The 6507-nt window shown below is 49.1% G+C and overlaps 1 pseudogene across 1 annotated transcript; it reads right to left on the bottom strand.

The window, feature by feature from the left end:
- Positions 1–2562: 2562 nt before the first annotated feature.
- On the bottom strand, positions 2563–6219 carry BTNL10P (Butyrophilin-like protein 10; annotated as a pseudogene). The gene is made up of 4 exons (XR_010134256.1): positions 6135–6219; positions 5567–5920; positions 4316–4597; positions 2563–2717 (listed from the first exon to the last, which is right to left on the bottom strand). The product of XR_010134256.1 is annotated as a Butyrophilin-like protein 10 (transcript).
- Between the last annotated feature and the right edge of the window lie 288 nt (positions 6220–6507).

Below are 6507 nucleotides of genomic sequence, written 5' to 3' on the forward strand. Positions count from 1 at the left end.
CTAGCACAGCAGTCTGAGATCAAACTGCAAGGCAGCAACAAGGCTGGGGGAGGGGCGCCTGCCATTGCCCAGGCTTGATTAGGTAAACAAAGCAGCCTGGAAGCTCGAACTGGGTGGAGCCCACCACAGCTCAAGGAGGCCTGCCTGCCTCTATAGGCTCCACCTCTGGGGGCAGGGCACAGACAAACAAAAAGACAGCAGTAACCTCTGCAGACTTAAATGTCCCTGTCTGACAGCTTTGAAGAGAGTAGCAGTTCTCCCAGCACGCAGCTGGAGATCTGAGAACAGGCAGACTGCCTCCTCAAGTGGGTCCCTGACCCCCAAGTAGCCTAACAGGGAGGCACCCCCAGTAGGGGCAGACTGACACCTCACACGGCCGGGTACTCCTCTGGGACAAAACATCTAGAGGAACCATCAGGCAGCAACACTTGCTGTTCACCAATATCCGCTGTTCTACAGCCACCGCTGTTCTGCAGCCACCTCTGCTGACACCCAGGCAAACAGGGTCTGGAGTGGACCTCTAGCAAACTCCAACAGACCTGCAGCTGAGGGTCCTGTCTGTTGGAAGGAAAACTAACAAACAGAAAGGACATCCACACCAAAAACCCATCTGTACATCACCATCATCAAAGACCAAAAGTAGATAAAACCACAAAGATGGAGGAAAAACAGAGCAGAAAAACTGGAAACTCCAAAAAGCAGAGTGCCTCTCCTCCTCCAAAGGAGCGCAGCTTCTCACCAGCAACGGAACAAAGCTGGACAGAGAATGACTTTGACGAGGTGAGAGAAGAAGGCTCCAGATGATCAAACTACTCCGAGCTACAGGAGGAAATTCAAACCAATGGCAAAGAAGTTAAAAACTGTGAAAAAAAATTAGATGAATGTATAACTAGAATAATCAATGCAAAGAAGTCCTTAAAAGAGCTGATGAAGCTGAAAGCCAAGGCTCGAGAACTAAGTGAAGAATGCAGAAGCCTCAGGAGCTGATGCCATCAACTGGAAGAAAGGGTATCAGTGATGGAAGATGAAATGAATGAAATGAAGCAAGAAGGGAAGTTTAGAGAAAAAAGAATAAAAAGAAACGAACAAAGCCTCCAAGAAATATGGGACTATGTGAAAAGACCAAATCTACGTCTGATTGGTGTACCTGAAAGTGACGGGGAGAATGGAACCAAGTTGGAAAACACTCTACAGGATATTATCCAGGAGAACTTCCCCAACCTAGCAAGGCAGGCCAACATTCAGATTCAGGAAATACAGAGAACGCCACAAAGATACTCCTCGAGAACAGCAACTCCAAGACACATAATTGTCAGATTCACCAAAGTTGAAATGAAGGAAAAAATGTTAAGGGCAGCCAGAGAGAAAGGTCGGGTTACCCACAAAGGGAAGCCCATCAGACTAACAGCTGATCTCTCGGCAGAAACTCTACAAGCCAGAAGAGAGTGGGGGCCACTATTCAACGTTCTTAAAGAAAAGAATTTTCCACCCAGAATTTCATATCCAGCCAAACTAAGCTTCATAAGTGAAGGAGAAATAAAATCCTTTACAGACAAGCAAATGCTGAGAGATTTCGTATTTCTTTCTTTCTTTCTTTCTTTCTTTCTTTCTTTCTTTCTTTCTTTCTTTCTTTCTTTCCTTCTCTCTTCTTTCATCTGTCTGACAGGATCTGGCTCTGTCACCCAGGCTGGAGTGCAGTAGCACAATCATGGCTCACTGTAGCCTTAAACTCCTGGGCTCAAGCGATTTTCCCACCTCAGCCTCCTGAGTAGCTGGGACAACAGGCACACACCACCATGCCTGGCTAATTTCTTTATTTTTATTTTTTTGTGGAGATGGGGTCTTGCTATATTGCCCAGGGTGTCCTCAAACTCCTGGCCTCAAGCAATTTTCCCGCCTCAGCCTCCCAAAATGCTGGATGACAGCTGCAAGCCACCACAAGCAACTCTGTCATAATGCAGTCTTTATAACCAGCTGAGCACAATCTCTACTCTCAAAATAGGGCTCTGAAGTCTAGGAACAAGTCCTCAGCTCCTGAAATGACAGAGGAGGAAGTGAGTGAAGTGAATGAATGAAGGACACAGTCAATACTGAGAATAATCACAGTGATTGCAACTGTAAACCCTCCCTGACGCGGCCCTGCTCTGAATGCTACTCTGTTGGTCTTTCAGGATGGTATCAGCACTCCTAGCAGGGCTCACACCAGGTCCCTCAGCCCACACCCATCAGACTTGGGGTTCAAACTCAGATTGTCCGTTTTCAAGACAGAGCCCAACCAGCCTGCCTGAAATCAGCCAGTGAAGACTTAATTGAGGGATTGCTAGGAGACAGATGGTCTCACTGGGTAGATCATAATCGGGCAATGCCAGAGTGAGGGTCCCCACTGGCCACCCCATTCCTACTGTGTTTGAGGACACATGGACGAAGCCTCAGCTCAGGGCTTCGTGTTAGGGTCCTGGATTTGGGGTGGGGGGGCAGGATGTGCCTTGTCGGGGCTCCCTGCTCACCACGCCATGGCTCAGCCTTGTCGCTGCTGGTGGGCCGCCTCTGCTCCTTTTCTCTTCACTCCCTCTCTTCTTCCAGTGATGCTTTGTTCTTTTCCCTTTGACGTTTCCAGAAGATGCAGATGCCTCCAGCTATTACGAGTCCCATGGCAACAAGGATCAGAGGCAGAGCCGCTTTCCATGCCGTGAACTGGGAGCTTCTGGAAAAGGTAGCTGGAGAAGATTCCTAGAAGCCAGGAATATTGGGGTAAGAGAGTTTCTGTGTTCTGAGGTCAAACTTGCTAAAGAGTTGAGTAGTCCAGGGACATAATATTTGCAAATTACTGTGAAATAGTTTCCAAAATAGTATGTATTTGCACAGCTGGTCTATGGACCGAATGTCTGTGTCCCCCAAAGGGGTTGAAATCCCAATCCCTACGGTGATGATGTTAGGAGGTGAGGCCTTTGGGAAGTGATGAGGTCATGAGGGGGGAGCCCGTGTAACGGATATGATGGGAATGGTGCCCTTATAAAGGGGAGAGCCCAGAGAGCTCCCTCACCCCTTCCACCATGTGAGGACACAGTGGGAAGGCGCTGTCTATGAACCAGGAAGTGCCCTTGCCAGACACCAAATCTGCCACGCCTTGATCTTGGACTTCCCAGCTTACAAAACTGTGGGCAATAGCTATCTCTTGTTTCTAAGCCACCTGGTCTGTGGTATTTTGTTATAGGCACACAAATGGAGTAAGACAGTTGGGTTTAGACATATGCATAGGAAGTAGATATTAGATATCTATTTGTAGATAGACAAAGGGAGAAGTGATAAAAAGAAATATTGCAATAAGGTAAAAATATGGTGAATCTGGGTAAAGGGTGCACAGACAACTTCTCTATTAATCTTGCAAAGTTTCTGTAAGTTTGACATCATTTAGAAAAGTAAAAGTGAAAGTTTTTGTGAAAAGCTAAATTTGGAAACAACCAAGATATTTTTCAGTAGGTGAATGGATCAATAAACAATGGTCCATCCAGATCCTGGAACGTTATTCATTTCACAAAAGAAACAAGTTATCAAGGCATGAAAATACATGGAGGAAACCTAAGTGCGTACCACAAAGTGAGGGAAGTCAAAGTGAAGGGGCTACAGAGGCACTGTCCCAACTACAGGACATTCCAGAACACCTGGAAACTATGGAGACAGTGAAAACATCAGTGGTGGCCAGGAGTTAGGGGAGATGAATGAATGAGCGGAGCACGGAGGATTACGGGCAGTGACATTATTTTGTATGATACTATGACAGATATGTGGCGTTATATATTTATCTAGAACCATGGGACACCATGCCAAGAATGAGCCCTCATGAAAACTGTGCACTCTGGGTGCTGACGGCATTGTCAACGGAGGTTCATCAAACATGGTGGACGTTCCTTCTGGTGTAGGGTTTTTATGCTGGGGGAAGGTGTGTGAGGGGGTTAGGGGAAGATGGGAACTCTCTGGACTTTCTACTAAAATTTGTTGTGACCCTAAAACTGCTTTAAAAAATAAAGCCTATTTTAAAAAACCCTAAAAACTGTTGATATTAGGATGTACATTTCTTGTTCCCCCAAAGGCAAGGCTCTCCCCAGGGTCCCTGCACCCTTATCTCTGTTCCTCTTCAGTAATCAGCACCCAAACAGTGCACCTCCCGGGATGCCCCAGCCATGTGAGGACAGGGACCTGCCACCCATCCCTGCTTGCCACAAACCCCACAGCTGTCTCTTAATGTCCCCAGTGTCCAGGGCCACGGAATCCTGTGCTCAGTGATTGTGAGGACAGAACGGAATAGAGGACTCACCAGGCAGGTGGCTCTCAGCCACCTTCCTCCTTTCAGGGAGGAGGGGGCTGGAGATGGAGCAGGAGAGACCCTCCACAGCCCTGTCCCAGAGTGTCAAGCTGGATGCCACAGCCCAGAGCCTGGTGGTGGCTGAGGCTGATAGATTGGTCACAGCAGGCCTAGCCTGGCCCCTGAAGTCTCTCCGTTCCACCCAGGACTTGGGGAAACAGCCTGCTGATGTGCACTCCGCCCTGACTCCATCCTGCTGGTCTGTCACCTGGATTCTGCGCTCCGTGCCCAGCCCTGAAGGAAGAGACAGCGGCTTGAATCTTTGCAGCCATGGCTGCTTCTATTTAAAGGAAAAACAAAATCTTGAGGATTTCCAATGTATTTTGGCAATTTCGCAAACTGCCTACCCTGTGTTACACACCATCCCTAACAGAGTTCCCCCATTTCCCAGACAAAAGAAGGGAAGCAAAGTGGAAAAGGTCCAGGAAGATTGAATAGGCATCCTGTGTTGCAGAAGTAGAATTCATGGCACAAGATGGGACCCAGGCTTGTCTGTTTCGAAGCACAAGTTCTGAGTCACTCGGGAAACCTCCCGTATCTGAAGACTCTCTTCTGTCTCTTGGCCTTTCTGTCTCCTGTCATTATTTCTCTGTCTCTCTCTTCCTCCCACTCTCTGTTACTTACTGTCTTTCTCATTTTCTTTTACTGTCTCTCTGTCTCTGTCTCTATCTCCCTCTCTCTGTTACTGACTCTGTCTCTTTGTCTGTTTCATTCTCTCTGTGTTTCTCTCAGTTTCTCATTCTCTCTGTCTCTCTCCATCTCTGTCTCTCCTGTCTTTCATTCTCTGTCTCTGCCTGTCCCTCCCTCTCCATCTCTCTCTTTCCCCATCTCTATAATTCTGTCATTCTTTCTTCATCTCTGTCTCTCTCTCATCTCTCTGTCTTTCTCTCCATCTCTCTTTCCACCTCTGTCTGTCTCTCCCTGCTTCTTTCTCATTCTATCTCTTCTTCTCTGTGTCTCTCTCATTCTCCCCATCTCTCTCTTTCCCTTCCCTTCACTTTCCAGTCCACTGGTGCAAGGAGGGAAAGGAAGATGAGGAAGGTGGCTCTGCCTTCACCGCTGTGCTTCCCGGGAGCAGTGCAGGCCAGCACGGCAGCTGGGAGAGTGCACTCTCACCCTACTGAAAAGCCCTCCACCTGAACACGCTGGGCCCCAAGGCCATGCCTGGAAGTAGACTGACAGCCAGCTAGCCACCAGCCTTACCTGCCACCTGCACCTGCACAGTGTCCTCGCCGAACTTTACACCATCCTTGAAGCGGCAGCAGTATGTCCCGTTGTCAAAGGTGGTGACCCTGTGACTCCTCACCATGGCCTTGCCCGTGGCCACGTGGTCACTCATGAAGGTGGTCCTTCCTCTGTACTGCCACTTTTGCTCTCCATCCATGTCCATCCCTCTCTCGTGCATGTGCACAGCTAGGGAGGGCTGGCACCTGTACCACCTCAGCTCCATGTCCTCGGCACTGATATTGGGGAACAGCTGGCACTGTAACTCCACGTGTCCCCCAGCCATAGCCAGAATAGGGGCATGAGGCCCAACGACATCAAAGTCAGCTTTCCCTGAGGGAGGCAGATCAGAAAGGGCTGGGTTAGGCCATGTGTTGGGAGGCCAGGGCACTTCCCCCCTACCCCTCCCTCTTCTTGGAAGCTTTGGGGACCTATTGAGCCCTGAGCTGCTGGGAGATGCTTCAGCTTCCCGCCATGCTGGACACACCCCCACCTATGCCAGGGCACCTGCCTCGACTTGTACAGGAGTCTGTTCCTCAGTTTTGACAGATGCTGGCCAGTGGGAGCTGCGGGAAGACCAAGGTGACAAAGCAGATGGACAGGAAGGCCTCTCGATCGCACGTCACTGCCATTCCTGCCAGGCCGGAGCCACGCACTATCACTGGGAGAGGAGCCACCGCCAGGAAGCTAACAGGTGCAGAGGAAAAGTGCCATGGAAGAAAAAGAAGAAAAAGGTCATTCACTCTCACTCTCAAACAAGTTATTAATGCTATAAATGGAGACACAGCAAGCCTCATGTGCTCCTGTACCCATCTCCTTGCGGGTAACACACCTCTCACCCTAGTCCGTCTGCGGAATTCCACGAGGACATCCAGGAGGGAAGGGGTTTGATTTTCTAATTGCTCATAAAGAGCTGTAGC

The sequence above is a fragment of the Gorilla gorilla genome, chromosome 1, assembly GCF_029281585.2.
Source record: "Gorilla gorilla gorilla isolate KB3781 chromosome 1, NHGRI_mGorGor1-v2.1_pri, whole genome shotgun sequence".
NCBI lineage: Eukaryota > Metazoa > Chordata > Mammalia > Primates > Hominidae > Gorilla > Gorilla gorilla.